The 25,356-nt window shown below is 38.6% G+C and overlaps 1 protein-coding gene across 1 annotated transcript in view; it reads right to left on the reverse strand.

Annotated features, from left to right (window-relative positions):
• The window catches only part of LOC118819370 (ephrin-A2-like), a 124,113-nt gene that overhangs the window by 97,240 nt on the left and 1,517 nt on the right, over nucleotides 1–25,356 (reverse strand). The gene's annotated exons all lie outside the window — the stretch shown is intronic.

The raw sequence follows: 25,356 nt of genomic DNA on the forward strand, positions 1-25,356 counted from the left end.
CTGGTTGAATTGTTTGTGCTCACTCAGTCCAATGAGTAATCGACCGGCGTAATCAGGTAAGCCTGCCGCCGAGATTTTATTTCCGCTCTGGACCCATGTTGGCAATCGCCGTTTCAACCAGAGCGGACTACAAATGGAACTGCTGAGTCAGCTGCTACTCATTTAAAATACATTTAAGGAGGGCTTAACTTGGGGGGGTGATTTTTGCTATGGAACCTCACAGGAACCAACAATAACCATATAACTTAAGATTGTATGTTCAGCAGTAATTGAGGAAATTATTCATCAGCTTTCTTGGAAATGAAGGATACCAGTCAAAGGTTTGTACACACCTGGTCACAGAAGAGTTTTCTTTTATGTTGTACTGTTCTCCATATTAGAATAACAGTAAAGACATTAAAGATATGACATAACACACATGGCATTACGCAGGTCCAAAAAACAAACCAAACTCAATCAAATAACAAATCAAACAAATCTATTTTAGATTGAGAAATGAGCCGTCTTTGCCTTGATGCAGCTTTCCACACTCTTAATTTCGTTCACTCTCTCAAGCAGCTTCATGAGGAGCCACCTGAGATGCTTTCCCAACAGGACTGAAGCTGAGACAGAGCACTGTGCAAAAGATTTAGGCACATGAGAAAATACTCTAAAAGCTATTCATCTGGACAGTAATTGTTTATTTGTTCAGAAAACAATACAGCAAATACAAATAACATTAAGTAAGTGATTTTATGTATTTCAACATGTTTCTTTAATCATTTCCAAATCTTTTTTTCCCATAAGCCCAGCACTATTTGTACTTATAATCCAGCATCTGGTTTGGCTAAGCAACACTTTATTAGCAGTTATTCTACAGATATATGTTGTTTTTACGAGCACAAACACACTTACTGGTTGTAAAGAATATACTTATGTTCCTAAAGCTTTTGCACAGTACCATATATATATGCTGTACACATTTACATAGGCACCAGATTTACTATTTGTATTTGTCTTCAACAAATTTAATTTGTAATGAAGTAAAGAGTCTTTAATGCAAATTTCTTTAAGATGATGAAAAATCCACCATTTTTTGACCAGTAGTGTGAGTAATGCATTCACATAGTACAAAATTGCTTGGCACAGAACGTTTCCTGGATTCCTTCTGTAAACGCTCATTTTCGTCCATTGAGAAGGGCCCCTGGTTATCATTAAATATATCCATAGTTTAGTCTACAAACAAAATGAAAAAAACTATTTCTGGACAGCATTATAATGGACTTTCCATTGTAATCTCCCGCCAGCAACGACTCTGAGTAAATACAGCTAATTACTGACTAAAGGTGCCAATTCACATTTCTTGTGGAAGCAAAAGGAACAAAGTGAACATCAGCAAAACCATAACGGCCCTGATGTGAAGTTTTCACCAGCAGTTTCTGTCCTATTATATTTATCTTGTACCATTAACTCAAGTATAGCCAAGATGAATAACAATGTGCCTGTAAAACGGTGTAATATTAAAAATGTTGAATAGTAAAAGTTTGACCTCTCTTTCCCATATTCCTCCACACCTCCTCCATGCTCTGATGCCCTCTCTTCCACCTGGTCTTTCCTACCCTCCCTGATCCTGACGAATGGGCCCGTTGGTTTTATTTATTTATTTGCACACGTCCTCCTGCCTCAGACCTCCTCCCAAAACCTTTCCACTGCCTTTTCATTTTCACTCCAAGCGCCTTAGTCAGTGGACCATTTCCATAATCTCCATTAACCACTTCAAATGGGCCCTTTAAGAGCGCTCCAATTTGCATAATCCCATTAACTCTCCAGTTATTGCGCTGCCTTTACGACAATCCTTTGCAACATTCGTACAGGGGTGGAAAAAGAAAAGAAAAGAAGGAATAGGTGGGTCCGAGCCAAGGTATAATAATAAAATAAAATAAATATATACATAAATACATAAACACTAGGAAGAAACTCTTCTGGAGGATATAATTTTATGAACAGATGATTGTACCAGCATTTACTTGTGATGATACATCTGTAACCTTTTTTCTCTCTGTGATAGCACTTGAATAGTGGCCGCAGAGCCTGATTTTGTAGCTAACAGCTTAAATAAGTGGCGTTGGGAGTGTTTAGAGTTGATGTGGTAGCAGCTAAACCTATTAAATGTGCATAGAATACATGAAGGACTGTTAGTTTTTAATTTATATGAAGTATAAATACATATTAAAAATTCACAACAGGGAAATTTTCATGCAGCAGAAGTGTTATTCAGTCTGTAGTCCTGTATGGCCACAGCACTGCAAAGTTTTGTGCATTTCCTGTTCTAATACACACGATTTAGCACACCAGCTAATTGTGAGGTCCTTCATGACTCGTATCAGGTGTGGTAGAGCAGGGAAAACACTGTGGTCCTCCAGGATGCCCTTGTTGTACCATGTCATCCGTTATGCCCAATTATGTTGCAGTTAATGAACTATAAATCGGATAACTGCACCTTCTGGAAGCCTAACTGCTATTACATTACAGTATATTTAAAAAAAGCAAGCGTGTTACTTGAACAGCTGTCATGTATGTAATATCCTGAAGCTGGTTAGTGCCCAGCAGGGCTGTACCCGACTAAGCATTATCTTGATTGACCGAAAAGTATGATTTTTGACCAAAAGTCAAATAATACCCACCCCCTCCTCTTTCAAAACAAAAAGATAATAAATAAATAAATAAATAAATAAATAAATGGTATTATTGCAAAATAGAACTATTAGTTATAGCTTTCGCTAAAGGTTATAGAGAAAGATTTTATACCATTTTTTACATTTCTGAATAACAAATCAACAAAGTGAACAATATTTTACACAAACTGCCGCTGTATATTTTACAGATTTAAATGTGGCATAAAGGCACAATGAGGATGATAAAGAGCTAAATCTGTTCTAACAAACTAAACTGCAGGTGATACAATCACTACCACAAAGCCTATTCAAAGGAACAGTTTGGCAGAAAATCTAATTTACCTGATTTTCTGTTTACCCCAGATGTAGTCAATCGGCTGAGACACATCTGGAGTCCAAATTTTGCTTCTTTAGTGTAGAAATGGAGTTACGAAGCTAACATTGCTGAACACCAGAACTCAATAGTCACCCAAATAGTTCATACATTTCTGTAAAAATACATCCCCTAAACTTCTCTCAACCTGCTCAAACCGCATCCAGGTCTTCATTAACATCACTCAGACATGCTGATGTGGTTTAGAGCACAGTAAGACTTATTGTGAACTACAAAAACAAACAAAACTGTGAGCGCCCAGTTCAAGCAACAGGGTCTGTAATCACAAACAATCTCAGGGGTAGGAGCGCTGATCCAGAATCACTACAATATTACTACAATATTTGAGATAAACATGGAGGAATCTGATCCAAGATCAGTCTTGATTTGTCAGTACCTGTCCTAGTGTTGTCCAAAATGGCTGGTCATAGCGATGAATTTGAACTTATATGGAGACTCCAAACTTCCATTTGCAGAATTATCTGCAGTTTAACATTTTAGTTCATTCGCAATAATAAACCATAATAACCGTAATAGTCGCTGCCATTAGAGCAAAATCTTGGATCGCTGAAAAAATAAGGAGAACCTAAACATTCCTAACTTCCAACGAATCAGTAAGACAACATTATAAATAATATTTCTTTTGGGCCATTCGTCAAATGTTTACACAATGTAAAGGACAGCCAGCATTTAAAAAAAAGGAGATGCTCTGACAGCGACAAAATATGTTAATAAGACATATAAAATAATATAAAATGTAATAAGATAACTAACAGACCCTTTGTTACTTTTCAAGAGAGACCCAATTCCTTATAACCTTAGTATGTGAAAAACTCAGATCCAAGATAGCTTACAGAAAAATGCTTGGGATGATGCAAAAGAGTCAACTAAATATTAATTTAAATGAAACAATAATATACAGGATAATATTAGGAGAACGATTTTACAGCATTCACTCTGCTTACTTGATAAACAGCTTTTTTGCGTATCATTCGTCTAAAATATATCACAACTTTGATTTCTGGTTCATGAAGTAATGGTGCAGGAACGCACCTAATTAACTAATATTTTGCTCAGAAACCTTCACTTGAAGCCACGATTCAACTTCAAGACACCCAAATTCAGGAAAGAACAAACAACATCAAGCACAGGGTTAGAATTAGACGCTAATAATCAAAACAAACTTGCCCACGCATGCATTATACATATGTGTGTACCCCCACATATCCCACTACAGTGATATATGAGAATGCCAATGCTACGCCTGCTCCTGCAACAGGATGGGACGAGGAGTAGCAGGGTCCGGTTATCGCACCGGTGTGAAAGATAGAATGTGGCACAGTAAAGTTGGGCCTGCTGCAGAGAGAAGAAGAAGAAGTGGCGGAATTCTTTTTCCTCCTTTTTCTTCTCTTTTTTCCCCCCGTTCGACTCCAGTGCCGATCAATAAGCAATCTGTTAAGGTTTTACCCAGAGAAAATGCTCCTAATAAAGACTCCCCCTGGGCGCCACTGTGAGCAACAGAGAAACACAAGGAACAACAGAGGCCCAGCGCAGGGCTGCCGGCTACCTGTGTAATGCACGTCGGTGAAATCTGTCCCGGTTTCGGGTTACCGGGATGGGAATTCACACTGCCGTGCTCTTGACTGATTCCTGGCCAAGACTGAGAGCCACACTGATGGAATGCTTTGGGCACTAGCATCATGTTACAGATTCCCTCTTCACACCCCCCATGACACGTACCCCCCACCTCCACAAACAGCATGATGGATGGGGGGAGGCCATGTTTGAATGATACACTGTACAACACAGCCGTGCTTGCTGTGATCGATACTCATTAATCACTCAGATGTGGTTCTGGCTTTGAAAGCCAAATGGAGTTAACGTGCAAGAGTGCAGGAGCAAGCGGCAAGACCCAGCCTTTAAGCTCTTTTTGATCACAGACCATATCTCTAAAAGGCCCATTACATAAATGCATCTCAAATAATCCATTCAGTTTCCTTCAACTCTGATCCGGATAGCTCGAACCTACTGCATGTGTAACTAGGTCTCGTTCCCTGTGGGTAGGGAAAGATATGAACAATTGCGATTCTTTGGGTTTCAATAATTTATGAAAAAGGGCCACACAGTAATCTGAAGTCATTTATAATGAATGGTCTGAGGGCATTAATTTTTTTTTCTTTTCATAAGCATATTATATGTTACTCGATAGAAGTTAAACAATGCACATCAAACCATGGAGCAGGGAAAGGCAATAAAACAAGTTTTGTTTGTTTTTCATTAAAGAGAAATCTCGTACTTGAGTACAGTTCTAACAGTGCAGCCAAGACAGAGAGGAGGTCATCCAATTCCCAGCTATAAGGCTTTGTTATAATAACTAATAATCAAGACATTCATTTCATACGTCTGGTTGCACCATGCGGTCAAAAGCTGAGGGCAGGTCATAGCAGTATTTCAGAAAATGTGTTATAAAGAAGGTTTTCAACACATGTTGTGAGTCTTTTTCATTTGTCAACCAAATTTTCTATATTTATAACTGGCACAAAAGAGGAAGGATATCTCTGCAAAATGCAAATCTAAGGTTTGCTTCCTTCAGGAATACAACACTGGGAAGCCACAGAGGCCGATTACTACATTCACAGCTTAGCAAAGTTTTGTAGGGCTTACTGTACAAGGTTACAGAGTCTTAGCTAAAATGGCACAAAATGCATGAATTGTGAAAACCTGGGCACATATGTTTAAGCAGATGGCTACTTCCATAGCTTTAAACATTATGGATACAATAATATGGGAATTGTGCGCCACTGCACATATCCAATATTTTTCATGTACATATTTGCCGATGTCAATTCATAAGCATTTATATAATGTAGAAATCAGGACTAGATCCACTGGGACTAGCATTTCAGAGAAATGTAACATAGCTTTGTATTGGGTTACAAATGCAAAAAATGAATAAAATGTAGATATTTTATCAAAGTAGCCCAGGGTTACCTCAGTTTCCTGCTCTTCTAGTGTGCAAAAGTATGTTATCAAGTATCGGCCTGAAATGAGCTGGGCAATAACACATTATTTATTGTAATCATGATAAATTATGTCACAATATGTCACAGTATGCTTTTGAGTATAATGCGGATATCGCCGGTACTTAAAGAACACTGAACAACTGCATGTTTTATAAAAAAAGAGCATAATTAGTACTGTTTCATTGGATTTTGTACAATACAGTAAGTGAAATGTTAAATAAATATAATTTGTACTCATAGTTTTTGATGATATTGTTTATATGTGACACTTCTGCTTGTTATGTATCTGTTTCAACTTATAAAACTTCAAAAAAATGAAATATCACAACATATTGAGTATCGTGTAAACTTCTTGAAATCTTGTGGTATTATAATTTTGCCATATAGCCCACCTCTAGTTTAAAATATCTGTCAAATCTAAATATCTGTCTGATGCCAAATTTTTAAAGAACAAATATCTGCCAATACAGATCTGATATTATTGTGCATCCTTACTAATCACACAAAACTTTTTTGTGAATGAGTAACCCCAACACTGACACGGGTGTTTTATAACTGTGCTCCAACTCAAGCCGGGACACTGATTTAAGCCAAGGTGAGGGCCTGATGCCATTCTAATGCTCTCCATCTTTCCTGTCTAAGCAGACTGAGTGGTGCTTAGCCGAGTGCTGGGAAAGCACTTCCACCAAACGACAGGAGAGAGCGGGCACGATGCCCCCCTGAGAGGCAGAGATTAAGGGCAGCATTAACAAGCCCAGCACTCTGTGCCAGCACGACCCACCCTGGCACTGGAGGGGCTTGCGCTGCTTAACAATGTCCTACAATGTGAAACTGACCATAGACAAAGCTGGGAATGAATTCTTAAAGCAGCTAAGAGAGTAACATGTGGCACAGCAACCAACAAAAATGATTTATGGCTGTGTTCTGTTTTAGTACTTGTATCCCGCATCTCATTCCAACTCAATGCAAATTTTAAGGGACGGATACTTCAGATATAGGGATCAAAGAAATATGTCCCTGTCTTAAGTCCATGGCTTTCTCCAAGTTGTGTTTTGTCCGTAAGCTAATATATCTTTGCAGCTGAATGCTACCTGCATCTACGTTTCAAGGCAAACTGTGCTCCTTTGACACATAATCCATATAATAGACTGAGAGTCTATTCTTCTTCAACTGCCACATTAGATAAAGGCAAGTCTGATAGACTAGGCTTTTGAAGTGATCTGAGTGCTCACTGAACTTTATTGGTTACCCACCGCTCCACCCAGCCCACATCTAAACACAAAGACCATCCATACCCTCAAGTCTGTTCAAGCTGATCAGCCATGCAGACTGGTTCAACTAACAAGTCTTGGTTTCCTTGAAAAAGAACTTGAACAAAGCCTCTTTAGCCCCCCTTGGTCTCTCCATACCCGAGAGTTGTCTCGTTTTAATTACAACTGTGAAGGGTGTAGGCATGGGCCCGAGGTATCCTCGTACTGACCAGACCAACAAATGCACTTTCTATGGGAACTGCAGTTAATTGCAACTACTGAACTCCGACAAGGATGGAGAAGCAGGCGGGGAGGTGGGGGATGCTGTTCCTGGACCACAGAAATCCTTTTTGTTGAAGCTAATGTGGCAGAAAAGACTCTTCCAGCGGAGTCTCTCTCGGCCAGTTTAATCCCTATGTATGGAGTGAGCTTTGTAACAATGGGTTCAGCGGACTGGTGCTTCCGAGGATTCCCCAACTGCCCGTTCCACAGACAGATTACAACAGCCCTGGCCACTGCCGACTTTTAACTGTACGTTGGGTCAGTATGATCCTGATGCTCTTTGGTGAGTGTAAGAAAAGTCCACACCCTGAGCACCACCCTTAGGTCTGTGGTTGAGTCCTGCAGAGACGTCCAAGATCACGTAGGGGTCACGAAGACGTTGATAACCACATGATATTCTCCTGCAAGCTTGCTATTCTTAACATGAGCCCATAGTGACTAGTCATACTATTTCAGCCCCTTTACTTTTTCAGGCCACTCACCACATCTTTCCATTTTAATAGTCTTCTGTTTCAGCATGGCTGTCTTCCAGTCTATCTCCATGCAGGGAGGTTATGCTCAAAAACACCTCTTATGCCCAGTGATGGGTGTGGGCCCCAGACTGCTCTTGCTTGAGATGGTCTGTCACAGAGAAGCCATAAAGAACACATCTTGAAAAGTCCTTCGCTTGAGGTGTGGTTATGAACGATGATAATGACCCATGAAATTCTTCCCTGGCCTGAGTAAATGCTGAGGCACCAGACAGTGGCTTTTCAAAAGCACTAAGTGCTTGGACACCTGGTGAGCGAGTAGTTACCTTGACCGCTGCCAAAAGCTTTTGGAAAAAGAGCTGTATGACTATTAAACGACATACAAGACAGAGAGACTATTTTCCAGGGATGCCTGTAATAGCGTGCCATGCGGTTCACTTTATGAACAATTGTGGATGCTGGATGGGACTCACAAATGCCATGCTAATAGAGACTGTGTGTGACTGGACTATTTCTGGACTATTTCTCTCCGAAACAGAGGTGAAGAAAGAACACATAGCCAGGGGACACACAGAAATAGAACAAATGACAAACACAGGTTTAAGGTCACAGGTTTAAAGGGGGGGATACACAACCAAAACAGTGGAGTGTGAAAACTTCCAAGGCAAAGACCCTATATTCACACAAACGCCTGTAATGCATGGAGAGCAACACCCATAGTAACAATTTCACAAGAGGAATTAACAGTGACAAATAAAGCCTACTCCTGTTATTTACATCAGTAAGCTTAGCTGTGTGCCCATGCATCTATAACAACCAGAGTTGACTACTAGAAGTGTGATCAACTGCACCGCATTTGACCAATCTGCAGGGGTGGTTGTCAACTCAGAAACAACAGTCAAAAAAAGGAACGTTTAATGTAAATATGTGGGAAAGTGAATACTACAAGCAGTGGATTCAAGCAAGGAAAATAATGCATGTCGTGTGAGATTTTGAATCATGATTTTAACATATCACTACTTGACATTAGGGATGTCCCACTCCAGTTTACTCGCCCCTGATCGGGTCTGAGCACTTTGATTTTGAGTTTCGACTAATTCTCATCCGACTCAGTGTTTTTGTTTTTACAGACAATCCACCCACACAATTTTGGTAACATGCTCTGGGCTGCCGATTAATGCCGTTTGCATAAAGTGATATTTTATGTTTTGATTTTGGCCTTTTTTTTAAATTACCATTACATGTTAACATCGATATCAGCTCAAGATTCAATCTGACTGACCTTCTACCCGACTGCCAGTCAATTAATACAGGAAAATCAATTCTACATCTTTCATCTATCTTTTGTTTTTTTTTTTCTTTTTCACTCTTAAAATACTTTATAGTGTTCTGAATAGACTGCAATTTCGTATTGCTCTAATACAGGGTTGTCAAACTCCTGCAAACTCCAAACCACTAAAAGGGCCATACTAAAAAATCTCAACAAATCCGTGGGCTGTGTTTTTATTTTTTTTTACTTAACATTTTGCCATGACCACAACTGGCCATGGTTTATTCAAAATATGCCAAAACTACAACAGTAAAAAAATAGGCACTGAATACTTCAACGGTTGAAAAATAATTTTAAATAAACCTCTTGAAATGTCCCCAGTGTACAGCAGGTTTTTTAAAACTGCCAATTCGCTTGAACTAGAATACCGGATATGTTTTTTTCTTTTTGTGGCACTGTGCCCTGCAATGGACTGGGCCCTGCGATGGACTGGGCCCTGCAATGGACTGGGTCCCTGCGATGGACTGGCGACCTGTCTAGGGTGTATCCTGCCTTCCGCCCAATGATAGCTGGGATAGGCTCCAGCACCCCACCGCGACCCAGAAGGATAAGCGGTTTAGATGATGGATGGATGGATGGATGGATGTCCCATAGATCGCTGTTGGGGAGGGGGGTGGGAGCACACGTTACATTGCAGTGCCTGCTGGGAACTGTAGTGCAGGGCCTGGTGAAATCTTCTAATATTAATAGAAAATTGAAATAATTTTGTGGGCCAAATAAAATTGACCGGGCCTGATTTGGCCCACGGGCCTTGTGTTTGACACATGGGCTCTAATACATGTGCAGTAGCCCGTTCCTTTCCCTTAAAAAAGATGGCCAATCTAGGGTTCTTTACTAAAGAAAATGGTTCTATATAGAACCATGAACTCTCAAGGAACCCTTTGCATGATTAAAGCCCCAAAAAGGCTTCTGCTATTCTTCCCAGCTCGTGTCACAACAATAACAGAGCCCTTTTTGGTGCTATACAGAACCCTTTTCAAAAAGGTTCTAGCATGTTCTCTAGTTTTGAATGTGCCGATACTGACAACACCAGAAGCTGTAAGGCCGGCTGTAAAGCAGAATTTTCCATGCGAAACATTTTCAACCAATTATGACTTGAGTGAGTTGTCACAAGCCTTCCACACAGTCAAACACTGGCAGTACAAATATCACAAGTCTTCATATTTGTCTTTAAAATATTTCCACACTTTTAATCAATTTCTAAAAACTGTCTTCACTGCCGCAGGTTGGGAATAATGTATATTTATGGCACCTCTAGAAAAGCGCCACAAATACAGTGCGAAAAAGATGCAAAGGATCTGCACTAGGCTTAAAATAGCTGATACCTGATCCACTTAAATATGCTCGGATCAGCTCCCATTCTGATCCACGGAATTGTGTCATGACATTCCAACTTGACATTACTGGTTTGTTTCTGGGGGCTGATGAAGTTAACTCTGTTGTAGCACATGCAGAGTAATTGATTGATTTTGGCCTTGTTTATATTTCTCTGAGACGAAACATGCAACCCCTCCTTATCCCGATCATCTCTCTCCACTCCATTAGAGAGGGCTTCTCCAAGCAACCTCAAAGCCTTCTAGAAGAGCCTGGGCTTTTAAGGCAAAATCCTGGGATTAAAGGCATATTCCCCTGGGGTTTTCTCTTTAGCCCCTCAAAAGACCACAGTGCTCCAACTAGTCATTGACCCCTTTCACCTAGAAAGTAAAATGTGCAGAGTTAGCAAGTAAAATGTGGAGTAAGAACACAGTTGTTTGTTTTGTGTTCATATATTACAGTCATTACATGGAGACCTGCTGACATCCAAGTCTACACATCACTACTCATACATACACAGACTCAATTTTTTTAGAAATGGTCCTTCACAAGCGAGAAGGACTGTGATGTGGGTTAGATGTTTAAAGGTTGATTCTGAAAGATTCTGTAATGCATGACATCAAGTGCCTGAAGTACACAATGTGAGAACAAACCTGGAAACATATCAGGCTGGATATGCGCTCTGCATTTTTGCCTTGACAGTGCTGTTCCAGACACAATTCACAAATTAAGACAGAATTACTTGGCAATTTAGCCACACAACGCTGACAGGCCCTAAAAAATGAACGTCACCAGAGGAATTGTGCTGCGTACGCTGTGTACTCATTGCCAACAATAAAATCATTTTATCGATTTCAGCGTTGTAGAACTGGAGCTTTCCATGTGCTTCTGTATTTTCTATTTCTATATAAAATAGGCACAGTGCTTCCTTTCGCATTGGAAGCACCATGTTGTTTTTTTTTTGAGTGAGTTTGTGAGCTCACTCAGAGTGCAGTTAGGATATATGGTAAGAGCTTTTTATTGATTTGTTTAATCAGAGTAACGATAAACCACAACTGATGGCGATACTTATACTCTAGTTTTGTGTTTTCTTGTTTGAAAATGTAGTTTGTAACAAAATGAATAAAAAATCTCAGAATTTTCGACATCGTTAGACCACATTATTTACATATCAAATAAAACCAAACAACAGCATTCGGAAATTGCGTGAGTAGATAGAGATTGTGGGTGTGATATAAACCTCTTTCCAACTACAAGCGAGTGGATGACCCAAGCCGAATGTGGTCATGTGTGGCATGCAATAAATAAAAATTTAAAAATAGATCATTTTTTTCAATCAATCATATTTTTTATACAACTCAATACCCCAGGTAAAGCGGTAGACAGCATCAATGTCCAGTACCTCATCAAGGATGCCATCGAAAAAAAGCGAGGATGCCAGTTAAGTGCTTGGCACTTTCCCAACGTCCTTGCACGGACCCAAAACATACCTTTGTTTTGGGCCCGTAATTCGGCTTAACAGCAGGATGAACAAGAAAAGGGAGTCCCTAATCCTATTAGTGCAGCACCTGAGCTGGAATGGCTAATCCTGTTTAAACTCACTACACAGGCTCTGTAATCTCCCCATATCCTGATGTTCAGCTGGCTCCACCAGCGCCCAGAGGTGAGACTGCAGTTTATCATCACGGAGGGAGCAGGAGCAGTGGTGCCATTCACACATTTACCTGGATTACCCCACGCCAAATCTCCCGGTGAAATATCACAGTTAGTCCTCCAGCCCAAGAGGTGTAAGTAAACAGCCTGGGCAGAAAGGATGCTTCTGCTGGAGGCTTCACATTTTCCTTAAGATATGTTCAGCAAGAATCGTTAGTGACTAGGCATAAAAACAGTAGGCCTAACTATATTGTGGTGTCATGCAGTACCTGTGCGGTCTAGTGTTCTCCTGTGGTATCTGTAAGAAATGATTTTCGCTTGCATCATACCTTTTAGTTTTTAAATGCACTACATGCAAATTTTTGGCCAAAATAAAATTATTAATATATTTTTCAGATGCGAAGACGCACTAAACTCAGATCTCACTTCTGGTGCAGATTTGGTTGTCGATGTAACCGAGCAATATATGGTGTGTGGCAGGTTTGCGCTGGAAAAGTAGCATCTAGGTAAAGCTGGATTAACCACAGAATGTCTTGAGCCGAAACAAAGTTTTTCTACAAACTGAAATATTAGTTTGGGTTTGTTTTATTGAAATATGTTGTTGTATTTCTGAATCAGGGGTAACAATAGACATGAAACTCAAGCTTCTTTGCCGTTGTATTCAGTGTGCGAAATAGCCCCTGGTATTCAGAGAGTTCCATGTTTGCTGGCTTCTCCAGTATTGATGGGCTGCTAACTCACTTGCCATAGTGGTGCTGTTTGGTCTAACGATTCTTCTTATGAAAATGCTCCTTTCTAATTTGGTAATGTGGTCTTCCACACATTAATTGAGATCGTACACATCTCCTTTTTACGTCTTCGGCTTGAGAAATGAGTAACAATTCCTTTGTTCAACCAAACCCTTGGGAAACTAGGCAAGTTCTCAGATTTACAAATATGCTATGGAATACTGTTAAGTTTTTCAGAGGCATTCAGGGCATAGTTACAGGTGATATGTTATGAAGGACCACCTAGGTGAACTAATTTGCTACAGCGCCACCCTGAGACCAGTGCTGCATCACTAATAAGTTAAGAATACCAAAGACAGAAGATCCCTGATTGTGGCTGAAGCAGGTTAACAATGACCTTTCCCTAAATTTGTATTTGAGTGTCGATGTTTCCCTAATGGCATAGTGTGACGTCATAATATGTTTATTTACAGGAACCTTCCGGACCCCCCAGGACCCCCTGTATTTCGTACCTTGGTTGTACTGACGAGTGAAACCAATGAGCGTGAAAAAGGCCTAATGAGAGAGCACTTAGGCTTGAGCGACTTCCATGGTTAATACTGATATCAAAATATGCATGTTTGCACAGTGAATTGAATTTTTTTTAATTAACATCCTTTGTTTGTTTGTTTATCTAAAATATTACATTTTTATTTCTTTTGTTCTTGGAACTCTTTTCGCTTTTCATCATGTGCGTTTTGCTATGAATTTTGCTCCACAAGTAAAGTCTTCCTGAAGCCAGCATCCCATGTGGCCTCTCTGGAAGTTCGCAGAGAGTCTGCATTATCCCTCTTACAGTCTAGATGAATGGCAAAATTAAACAACCCTACGGCCTTTCTCTGTAATTCCAGAGAAGATCAGTCCAGAGAAGACTGGAGATTTAGACTGGGCAAGAGACTTCACAGTCCAAACGGTATTTAGTGTTGGTTTAAGGAACTATTAATAATGTTCTTATACATTTCTATAGAAATATTATTCTACAAATTATTCTTTGGCCCAGTATGAAATGTAAAGCATTCAGTCAGGCATTAATTCTTCTGATATATATTACCTGACTGTTAATAAAATCCTAATCTCACAACTGCACTTCTTGAAAACAAATGTACAGAGAATGGAAAATGTGTATTTACATCTACAGTGTATGTACAATATTTTTAATAATAATTCTGTGAGATGATCAGCCATGCATGCGTTTCGTGAAACCTTATACACACGATATAACAGTGTCGAAAAGTCTATGACCCAACCTGACAAAAACCTTATGGAAACAATGCACTGTTACATAAAAATGGTTTAAGCACCTCTGCCACTGTCATTGCCAGTTTTAGTTTTTTTCTGTGGACGCTGTATGTGACTGCAAATTCTGATTGGAGCACAGCTGTGCGCTGCAGTGTTGTATTACTGAGCTGGCAATGCATTTGCCTGTAGCAGTATTTAATTGTAAGCAACAACAAATGCTGTTTGTTTTATCAGTGAATTTCATTTACAGTATATCACATAACTTCACAACACAGCTATAACAGCACAGCACAATGTCTGCTAACCACAACCAATGTCTCAAACAAAAGGTGGCTTTATTCAGGAGTTTCCAATGAGACACGCTATGAATGTAACAGCTTAGACCTATGAATGTATTAGCCTAATTTGGAGAGTGAAAATGGTTAAATTCTCAAATCAAAAGATGTTTACTCACCCTAAAGTAAAGACAAAGATAAACTAGAACAGGCGGTTGGTAATTATCAGTATGGCAGGTTTACTGATTTTGTCAAAAGTAGTTCACTATTTACTCCTGGTACAGCTTTCATCTTTAGAAATCTCTCATAATAAAGCTTGAAGATGTGTTAAAATATCACTTCCAGTCAAAATTTGAGGTTACAGGTCCGCATAACAGCAAAGAGACAGGTGCACAGCTTAATTACTGCTCCTCACTCTCAGATCTCACTGAGACTTGTGAGTTAATTTGTTTCATTTAACACACATCGGTAAACTCATGGTTGAATACCAAGCTCTTGTCATGTCAGGCACAATTTGTTTGGATTTATAATGGTGTGACCCACCAATGAGAATAAGGTTCAGCAGCAGAACAGTAAATGTGAAAGGCTTTCTCACCTCATGGAATTGAAGAACTGACATCTGCATGGTAACCAAAAACTACAGTACTGTGCAAAAGTAGAGACAACTGTTCATTTATTTCATTTCTTTTAGGAAAAAGTCAAAAACACACTTAACAGGAAATTACACAGAAGCCCCAACAACTAAACAAAACATTAAATTTGTCAGTATAGATTGTGTCCACTCTTTACCATTATTACAGCTTCCGTTCTTTTCAGGAGACTCAATTTCAGTTTTTTAAAGAAATCTGCAGGGTTGTTTTTCCACATCTCCAAAGTTCAGTCTTAGAAGTTGGTTGCATTTTTGCTTCTAACGATTCCACTAATTCCAAACACATTCAATGATACTGAGGTCTGGACTCTTGGGCCCACTGCTCTGAGAACACCAGCAGCGTCTTTGATTGGTACATTTTCTTCTTTCTGGTCTATTTACATTTCTCATTAACACCCTTTCAGACCCATAGCCTTGAGCTGTCTTCTCACAATGGAAGAATGGACAAAAAAACTTTTTGGGTTTTTTTTTCAGAGCTGAATGAGCTTGATTATCTCGCATTTCTCTCCTCTTTAAGTACTGTTTATCATGGTGACAGTTTTGGTGGCCCATGTCTTGCATGGCAGTCCCATTTTCCCCATAATCACTTTTTTAACTTAAGTTTCGGAGGATCCTGTTTTTTCATCAGTTTACTTTGACTTTGACTTTTCTTGTGCAAGTGGATTATTTCATATCTAAACAGAAATATCACCAGAAAAATTATCAAGTTGTACATTTTGACTGGAAATTAAATAAAAATGAAGAGTACTCTCTGGCCTGCCAGGTGCATAGTACTATATGCGCAACTAAACTGAGAAGAAAATCACTTGAACAAAAAAACGCTATCATCTAAAATTTCTCTTCTCTTCATCAACCTCTCTCGTGTGTACTTTCACTCTCACTCTCTGAACTTTGATGGCAGATGAACTCTACAATGTCACTTGTTTCAAGCTGTGGCCTGATGGCCTTTGTGCTTGCGGCATTAGAGTAGATTCCAGTTCCAATCAAGGAATCAAAGAGAACACAGCGTTTTGTCTCTGAGTGTAAGTTCTAAAATGGCCCAAACTCTCCCGCATCACAGCCTGGTGGTAGTGCTGTCACATTTTCTTTCAGGCTACTTCCTTGTCCCAAAAGCCTTTTGACAGAGAACAACATTCGAGCTGCTGAAAATCTTTTGTATCTTTCTTTGTAGCAGTTCTGCTTTATAGAGCACAAAATCAGGGTGCCATGTTAGCCATTACAGTAAATCTTTAAACTTCAAACACCAACTTTATCATTAAACATTCGTTTTACAGTGCTAGTCTCCTATTGGTGTGAGCCAATGGCTCATATGTGGAGAAGACCGTATATTTCAAGTGTGAGACATTTGGCCCACATAGGAAGTCCTTAAATCTGACTTATATTCTCATAAATTTTATAGAGTACTGTTTCCCCAGCCACCTGGCCAAAAACAGGGACTAGCAAGCCAAACATGGCTGGGCACGGACAATATGCTCCAATAAAATCAATTTTCACATGTTTTTCTCTCACAAAACACAGGCATATGCATTTTCCACATGTAGTATGTTAAGATCAACAAAATCTGGACAGGAAAAAATGTAACAAAGCAAAGACTTTTGAATAAAAGGCGTAAAGAAAAGGCATATTAAGTATGTTGCAGTCTAGTCAATGACGTCAAAATTGACAATAGTGACGTTTTGATACCTGTTCGTTGAACAAATCATACTACATTAACGAAACCAATGTACTGACCCACTATTCACACTACTGTCAAACTACAACTTAAAACTTCAGTGGAATTTTGTTTTTAAAATATAAACACTTCATCTAATAAGTAAATATTGGACATCCAATCCATAATTAAACAGCCAGAAATATCAACACCAACTTTTTTTTTAAGTATATCAGACACACACTTCACACTGAAAAATAGGCCAACGTACCACGGCTACTAAGAACCAGTGCTAAATTCAGCGGGAATGCCTGCAATATGCTGAGAAGTGCAACTCTAAGCAATACACAGTCATGTTTATGTTTGAAACCACCAGAGAAAAGCTGAATTTGTCTAACTCAGAACCGCATGGACTTTGCAGTGCTGTGGCGATCCAGCACTTCTGTATATCAAAACTGTCCCAGTAAGTCCACGACTGAATTTACAGTAGGTATTTAGAGTACGGGTTGGCCACTTCTGTTCAGACTGTTCCTAACCCCAGAGCCCCCCCATCTGCCATCAAACCCCCAGATAAAAGCCCTTCCTCTGTCTTTGAGAGAATGACAGGTTTGACATGTCTGCAATTCAGGAGAGAAAACTCCCAGATGACTTGGGCTGCAATGCTACACTTTTCACAGGCTTTCCTTTTTTCCTCCCCTTTTCAATTCTTCCCTCTTCCCAAATCTCAAGTTATTTGAAGGTCAAAGCTCGCTGCGCTCTGTGGTATGGCGACTGCCTGCCCTCTCACTTGAAGACAGAACCATGTGCTCAATGGCTTTAGTCGGTCAACACTGAGACAAAAACAGAGGGAATTAGAAACACAGAGGTTACTCTGTGCAAGTTTGTGAAACAAAAATACTCCATTAAATCCGCAATGCGAAGAAAGCTCGTTCAACTGAAATCTGTAAATCATAACTAGACAGAAAACTATTTACAGAGCGTGTACAGTCTGTCCGAGAAATTTAAGCAGGTATTTAAAATTCTTACAGCGGTATGATTACATATATTAATTGCTGAAGTGTTATTTCAAAGCAACACAGTTATATAATGTTATAAATATTATAAAAAAATAAGCCTGACTTGCTATTGTTCTGACAAAAGTTTCAAATTAGGAATATTTTTAACAACAGGTACAATGATTATTTCTTGTTTCAGGGCAGTTCAAATTCTGTAACTACTTGTGAGCCCTTTTTAGCAGAGAGAACAATAAAAAAATAAAAATCATTTTAAATCACTAAACTTCCTATTTCACATTACTATATATCATCTGAATATATAAACTGTGCTTTCTTAAAGAATCTGGCTTATTTGGCATCCAATTTGAAATACACAAATATTAACCTATGGAAATTATGTAAAGGCACAACCAGTAGCCACAACAACCAGTAGCTACTAAAAATAATCTGCACAGTAATAATCAATCCCATTCCCAAGTAATTACTAGTACTGAATTCAAACATGAGATTTTAAGTGACATCATTAAGCAAAACGTCTTGCAGGCCAGACTTGTAAATTTAAACAAAACAAATTTGGGGTCACAAATCAGGTCATTTCTACACACTATGAGAAAGCCGTTTGCCATTCTTCATTAAAACAGATTAACAACAGTGAGATCATTGTACTTTTCTTAATGGCTTTTAGCTGGTGAGCTAATATGGCTAGAAATTGTGTTAGTGTGCTATCTAATGTGCTAGCTACAGCGAAACAGATGAATATTTTTTGCAAAAGTCTATATTAGCTTTATTTTTATACAGCAGCATATATAGGCCTCTATACTCGCATTACCTTTCTTTCAGATACATGACAAAAGTATGCTTCTTCTATTGTATAATAGATTATGAATGCAGTTTTTAATGTTCTCAGTTTTTAAAACAGTATCAACAATGTGTTCAAGTTCCAAACAAATAAATACATCCATTTAGGCTTCAGTTGCAGGGAAACGAGTGAAACACTACTGGCTGCAATACAACAGCTTTTCAAACTGAATAAAATTTACAGCCCAGTTTATTTATTAGAGTACGTGGAAAACCTCTAAAAAACAAAAATTCCAGTCGGCCACACACTCGTCCACAAAACAAGTTTCGTGTTTTCATGTGTCAACAGTACAATACTGATAGATATCTGTACAGAAACAAAATGCATTGTTCTAGTGTTTGGATCTCATATGCAAGTCTCTCACAGGCCAAAAATAAGGTTTATATGTATGAAACCATGCTTTAAAATGCTGGTTTCCACAATTCACGATGATCCCAAGAGGACAAATGGCAGTTTGGATCCTTTTAAGACTGACTCTCACTTCACTTAAAACACATAATGCAGCTAAGAGAGGGCTCTGTGCCACTTTTTCCACCATAAATACTGCACACTGAATAGGCAGGCATTGAGAAAAGGCTCAACCCTGTGAGGCTCCTTGGAAGCCTGAGCATAAATAGGAATACAAGGGAGAATGTCCAGGGCTAAATAAGCTGGGAACTCTGCAACATCCCAATAAAATGCAAAATAAGACCTACATGTGCAAAGCTGAGCCTGAAACAGGTTTGTACATAGTTAGTTCATAGATCTAAGCTCATCCTTCTTTTTGCTCTTCTTGGTGTCAGTGTTCTCTGAGCACCTCGCTCAAACCAAGTTTGGAGTCCTCTTGGTGCACGTGATTGCCAATGTGCAAAATGAATGTGGGTCATGCATTAAAATTTATGAGAAGTGCAGAAGGCATGATGATGTAGTGATAGGGGCTGTTGCTAGGTATAAAAACAGAACAAAATAAACACCACAAATATGTCTTACTAATGGGTATTTAGTGTGAAACGCAAAAAAGAGGGGTAGCCATAAAGAAATTACACATTAGCCAAAAGCCTTGTTTTATCAGCTAATATTTTGAAAGTATATTTTGACGATTGATGCTAAAGCAAAACATGCACCACGTTAAGGTTACAATTTAAGGTTAAAAATAAGTTGCTCTATTTAAATTAATCAACAATAAAAAGGCAGGAATCATAAATTGTCCAGAAGCTTTACTTCATTAGCGAACCTCCTGAAAATTTATTGTGTTTATTCACGGTAACGCAAAATGCACATCGCGTTCAGGTTACAATTTAAGATAAATAGTAAAAAAAAGCAGTTCCATTTAACTTAATGGTGACTGTATTAAGAGACTTTGCTAGGCCATGTGAACAGTGGGTGTAGGGTTCAAAATGGTGGGGGGGGCATTCAACACTATTTTCTTATGCTATATTTCTTATACTATAATTATAGCATTAAATATCACATGCAATGTCTAAAATATCAGACACAATGATAGAATTCCTTTTCGGGACAGTATTTTCTGTGTGGGATATATGAGGAATAAAGAAATGACATGAATATGTAAAAAAATGTAAAAAGCAAAAGAGATTAACGGCTTCAAAAAAATAACAGAATCAGGCACACGATGAAAGTACACTCTAACCCCTTATTTATTATTTAATGGAAAATACTCACAGTGACTATACCAACTTTTAAAAATAGCCCACCTGAAATTACTCAAGTCAAATCACACTTCAGTGTTCAGTTCTCAGAATTTAGATGCATTGTAAATAAATACCATTCAGTAAATTTTTAATCACTACTCAGCTTTTCCCCACCAATAAATTTTGTAGTTTTTTTGGTTGCTTTGGAAGCCGAGCACGTTCTAGTTGAACGACCTTGCATACCACGTCTTTCTGTCGCAGGAGAGGGGCGCAGGATACGGGCCCGATAATAGGCCAACAGATAATATTACAGCAGAAACACAAAAAACCTGAGATTCGCAATCGTTTGTGACTGTTCAGTCATCGGACAGGGAGAGAGAGAGAGAGAGAGAGAGAGAGAGAGAGAGAGAGAGAGAGAGAGAGAAAGACAGACAGACAGACAGACAGACACACAGACAGAGAGAGAAGACTGTGAACCATTTATTCCATCCTGTATTAGCATAACCTTGATTAACATTGGAAATGAAATGGTGTGTCCTGCCATATGAAACCAGCTCTGGGCTCATGCTCACTCTGGGTCATTTTATTTAATGAAGCTTTGAACCTAGATTACTGATTAGCAAATTCCTCTTTCATAGCAATTGCTTTTGTGGAAATCACGCACCAACTTTTAATCTTTAATGAGATGTTAGCAAGGCTTTTAATGTAACGTTGGGGCACGCTTAACAGAAAATTCGCTATTGGATAGCACTTTTTCTGTTCTTTTTCCATTTTTTATCCAGAGAAAAAGGACTGAATCGGTGATCCAATTTACATACATTTGCTCAAAGTTCGTTAATGAACCTGCATAAAACACAAGCGATGCAGCTTTTGCTTTTACAGTCACCGATAATACAATCTAAACTCTGAACTTTGAGCTTCATATTTTATTTTTATTTTTTATGAAGCCGATTTTGACATATTGAGATGATCGATGTGGGTACTGTTTTTGTTTTTCCTGTCAATTTACACAGATACTCGATCAACAGATATGATTAAGTGAAAAAATATAATATTTAAATATCATAACTAAACTGTAAAATACATAAAGCTGCCCCTTTATTTTACCTTAAGGCCAGCTGCATTATTGCCTACAGTGATCCAAAAGAAACAGCCTGGTATCTCACAGAAATGAAGGAACAGTCAATGTGACTCCATATGGTCATCACAAAGGATGCAGTGTCTTTGGCAAGTAGACACTGCTGACCACTTTTCCTGCTTAATCGGATTCTCAAACTAACAAATATGCTGTGTCTCATGCTATGTCAGTTTAAGTGCCTTTCCTATACCACGCTAACTGCTTATTAATGGAGAAGAGTCATTGGAAAAAACAATGATTATACTTTTAGTGATTTAATGGCTCAGGTCATTCGATTAAACCGCCCAGATAAACTCGGATCTCGTGACAGCGACGCAATAAGTCATGGGACAGGCGGCGATTAGAAAGTCGAGCGTACTTAAAAAATGCTATTTCACTGAGTGCTCCTTAAAAAGGGGAACTGACTCTGTTTTCCTGACCTTCAAGATAGGAGGTCATGTTCCAAACAGATGGAACACTCATTAGTGCTTTGTGTGTAATTTCAAGGGGGGGCAGATTTCACACACAATGAAGAAGAAATTAAACAGTAAATTGCCACCCTCTTGACGCCATAAATTAATTACAAGCAGTTACATGGATATAGCTGATTTATGCACACACAGGCAGAATGACCCTAAAGTGTTTCCCAACTAATAAACTGAATAAAAAAAATAATACTGCAACCCTGACCAGATAAACAAATATTACTGTTTGCCACTTTCGGAAGAGAGTTTCTTTCCATCAGGAAAATATTAAAAAGGAATTACACATGCACTCTATCCTTATTGTAAGTCTCCTTCTAACAGAAGTGTAAACATCCCTGTTTCCAGACATACACTGGACACAGGGATGTATAAGAACTATATATACTACACTGTAAGAAATATTTTAGTCTAGAGGGGTTACTGTATTGGGACGTTTCAGGACATTTCTTTACACCACTATTTTAAAACTAGCATAAGATTTTGCTGATTTGCATCGCACACCAGATCTTATAATATTTTCCTAATGATTACGCTGAAAATTGTGTTGCTCTGTCAAAATTCACAACTTTTATAGGAACGTAGATGAATCTGCTGCAATGTCAAGACCAATGTAACCCTGTACTCCATTTCTCGACATCAGCTTACACCATTCCAAGGGCAAGCATGAGCCTCAGAAGGTTGAGAAAATGGCGGACAAAACTGTAAGTTGAGGCGGAATATAGCGTAACGCCACCTAGAGGGCTGTGCAACCCTAACTGTGTCAAACTGTTAGACAAAAAAATTCCATACTATGCACTGGCTCGAAGTGTTTAACTACAGTGCTGTGATGTCCATGATGGACTCCCAAAAAAAAATCATGATAATCAAGACGACAATGTCAAGGTCAACAACAAACCCCCAGTTCCTCGCTTCAGTGTACTCCAAATAGAACTGGTGAGCCTAGGTTAAAAAATCTGTTATAAAATCTGATAAATGCAATAAACTATGACAAACATCGATATTTCTGCAAAAATACTGGTTTTTAATTTTGACCTGAGGTACCATGACCTAAAATGTTGAACTGAACCAGTGTCCATAATTAACAAAAGTTATTTCACGACCTTGCATTTTTACAAACCTACCTTTTTTATCCTGTGTTCTTCTTCAGTTATTTAGTCCTCTATTTTAACAATTCATTGAACACTTGACAAATATTTAGAAAAATCACTTGAATAATCTAAAAAACAAAAAGACCATAAACACCTATTCAAACCATTGATATTGCAACTAAAATAATGCAAAAAATAATTATGACGCATATAAAATACCTGAGGTGCACTGGATAATGCCTAATGTAGCTGGGTGATATCAGCCTCATAGAACAAAATTTTACAAATATGCTGGAAGAAAGCAATTTAAAGAAGCTCCATATAATAGAACAGAGCTAACTGTGTTTTAAACTCACCAGAAACACATTGTAAGGAAAAAATAAGAGTATAATACTTGTGTTCTTGTATTAAAAAAAAAGTTTTTAAAATCATTTACAATTAAGGATATGTTATTAGACTTTGCAGAGCAGAATCAGAAACAGAAATGTACTCAGAAACAATTAGGTCTAATAAAAAATATATATAAAATTAAATTGAATTAAAAAGTAAGTAAATAAAAGTAAAAGAAAAATCACCACACTAGAAATAAAGCACAGTACTTTTTCAGAAACTGTTTAACCAGGCTGAAGCACGGAAGTACAGTATCACTTTGCCTCATGTATGTACTCGCAGCTGTAACTCATATAAGAAAGAATGGGCCTCGTTTTCTACCCTTTAGTCCTTAGTAAACTCACGAGTCTCAGCAAGCCGCAGAGCTGCTGTGATCAGCCAATTCTCCTTAAGGATGTTCCCAAATCACTCAAAGGTAATACTGGGTTTTATCATGCTGACTTAAATCACCAAAAAATGAATTTACGATGGGCACGCCAGCATTGCTGGTCTAACAACCATTATCAGGACAGGAGACGAGCTGTTACCAAATAGTCGTCCAAAAGTTGTCCTGGTCTAAAGCTGAATTCTGCATAATACACTTGTAATTAAAGAACCAGAGCACAGATCTACTCATTGGTAAGTAAATCTGGCAGTGTCAATGAATGCACTCGGAACTGGAAACTTACGCTAAATACAACACAGCTGTACTCTTCCTCGCCCGCTTTAGATGGGATTTCACCTGAAAGCTCAGCAGAGAAAACTACACTCAAGTATAGATTTAGAGTAAGTTGTATGGCCGTCTCTGAGGTAATAACTCACGCTTCCCTATGTTTTCATTAAGTTTAACAAGAAGCAGTGATCACAAAGGTGAAAAACTGTTTAGAGTGTGAAACTACTGTGGCTTTGCCTGTGTTTTGCTCAGTAAATGATCATTTGGTTCTATCAAAGTACAATTTATGGCCAAATTTCCATAAAGGTAGGGTGTTAAATGCTGACCATGAATTATGAACATTTATGAAACTGCTGAAGAAGCTTGGCATTTGACCCAAAAGTATTCACAAAGTTATACATCGGTGTCTGCATATTGTTCTCTTTACAAAACTTGGACCACAAAACGGCTTGCACAGCTTTGGCCGTGATACAAAGTCACACTTTACTGGTCTATTCACTTGTGCCATAGCCTTTTACTTAAAAAATAAATAATAAAACTTGTACTAACAAAGAAATGCACAGCCTCAAGGTTACAGAGTCTACTTTACTGGATATTGCTACTGCAACAACCTCTGAATATTGCGAAGTCCAGCACAAACTTGTGTCCAGTGCTTCCTACCTCTTAATGCAACTACTGATCTATTGGATGTTCAGTACATACTGTATTGGACCAAACAGTACAATCAGAAATAGACTGAGTTCATGCAGTGCAGGACCAAAATGTGAGAAATAAGTTTGATGACGCTTTCAAAACTATGAAGCATTGCAGGCTACAGACAAAGCTCTGCCTTCTGCCAATGACAGACTGGAACTTTGCCCAAGACTCGGAGCGTGGTGAGGGGAGGGGGGTTGGGACTGCTTTAGCATTTCATCTGAAAATGTGAACCATATGCTGACATGAAAGTAGAAATCAAAAATACTGGTTCATACGAGTCATGTAAAAAAGAAATAGTGGATGGTTAAATAACCACCTTAAAATGGGAAAAGATCACAACACTGTTAGTCTTTAATACATGATTATGAACACCTATATGTCCAATAAATGAGTGCAACAGGGTGCAAAGTAGTCCAAGAAAGGTAATGGGAATATATCACCAAGGGTGCAACAGCTGGGGCCTAAAAATGATCATGTACCTACAGCACCGCAGAATATATGGGTCAGAGAACC

Source organism: Colossoma macropomum, unplaced genomic scaffold, assembly GCF_904425465.1.
Source record: "Colossoma macropomum unplaced genomic scaffold, Colossoma_macropomum, whole genome shotgun sequence".
NCBI lineage: Eukaryota > Metazoa > Chordata > Actinopteri > Characiformes > Serrasalmidae > Colossoma > Colossoma macropomum.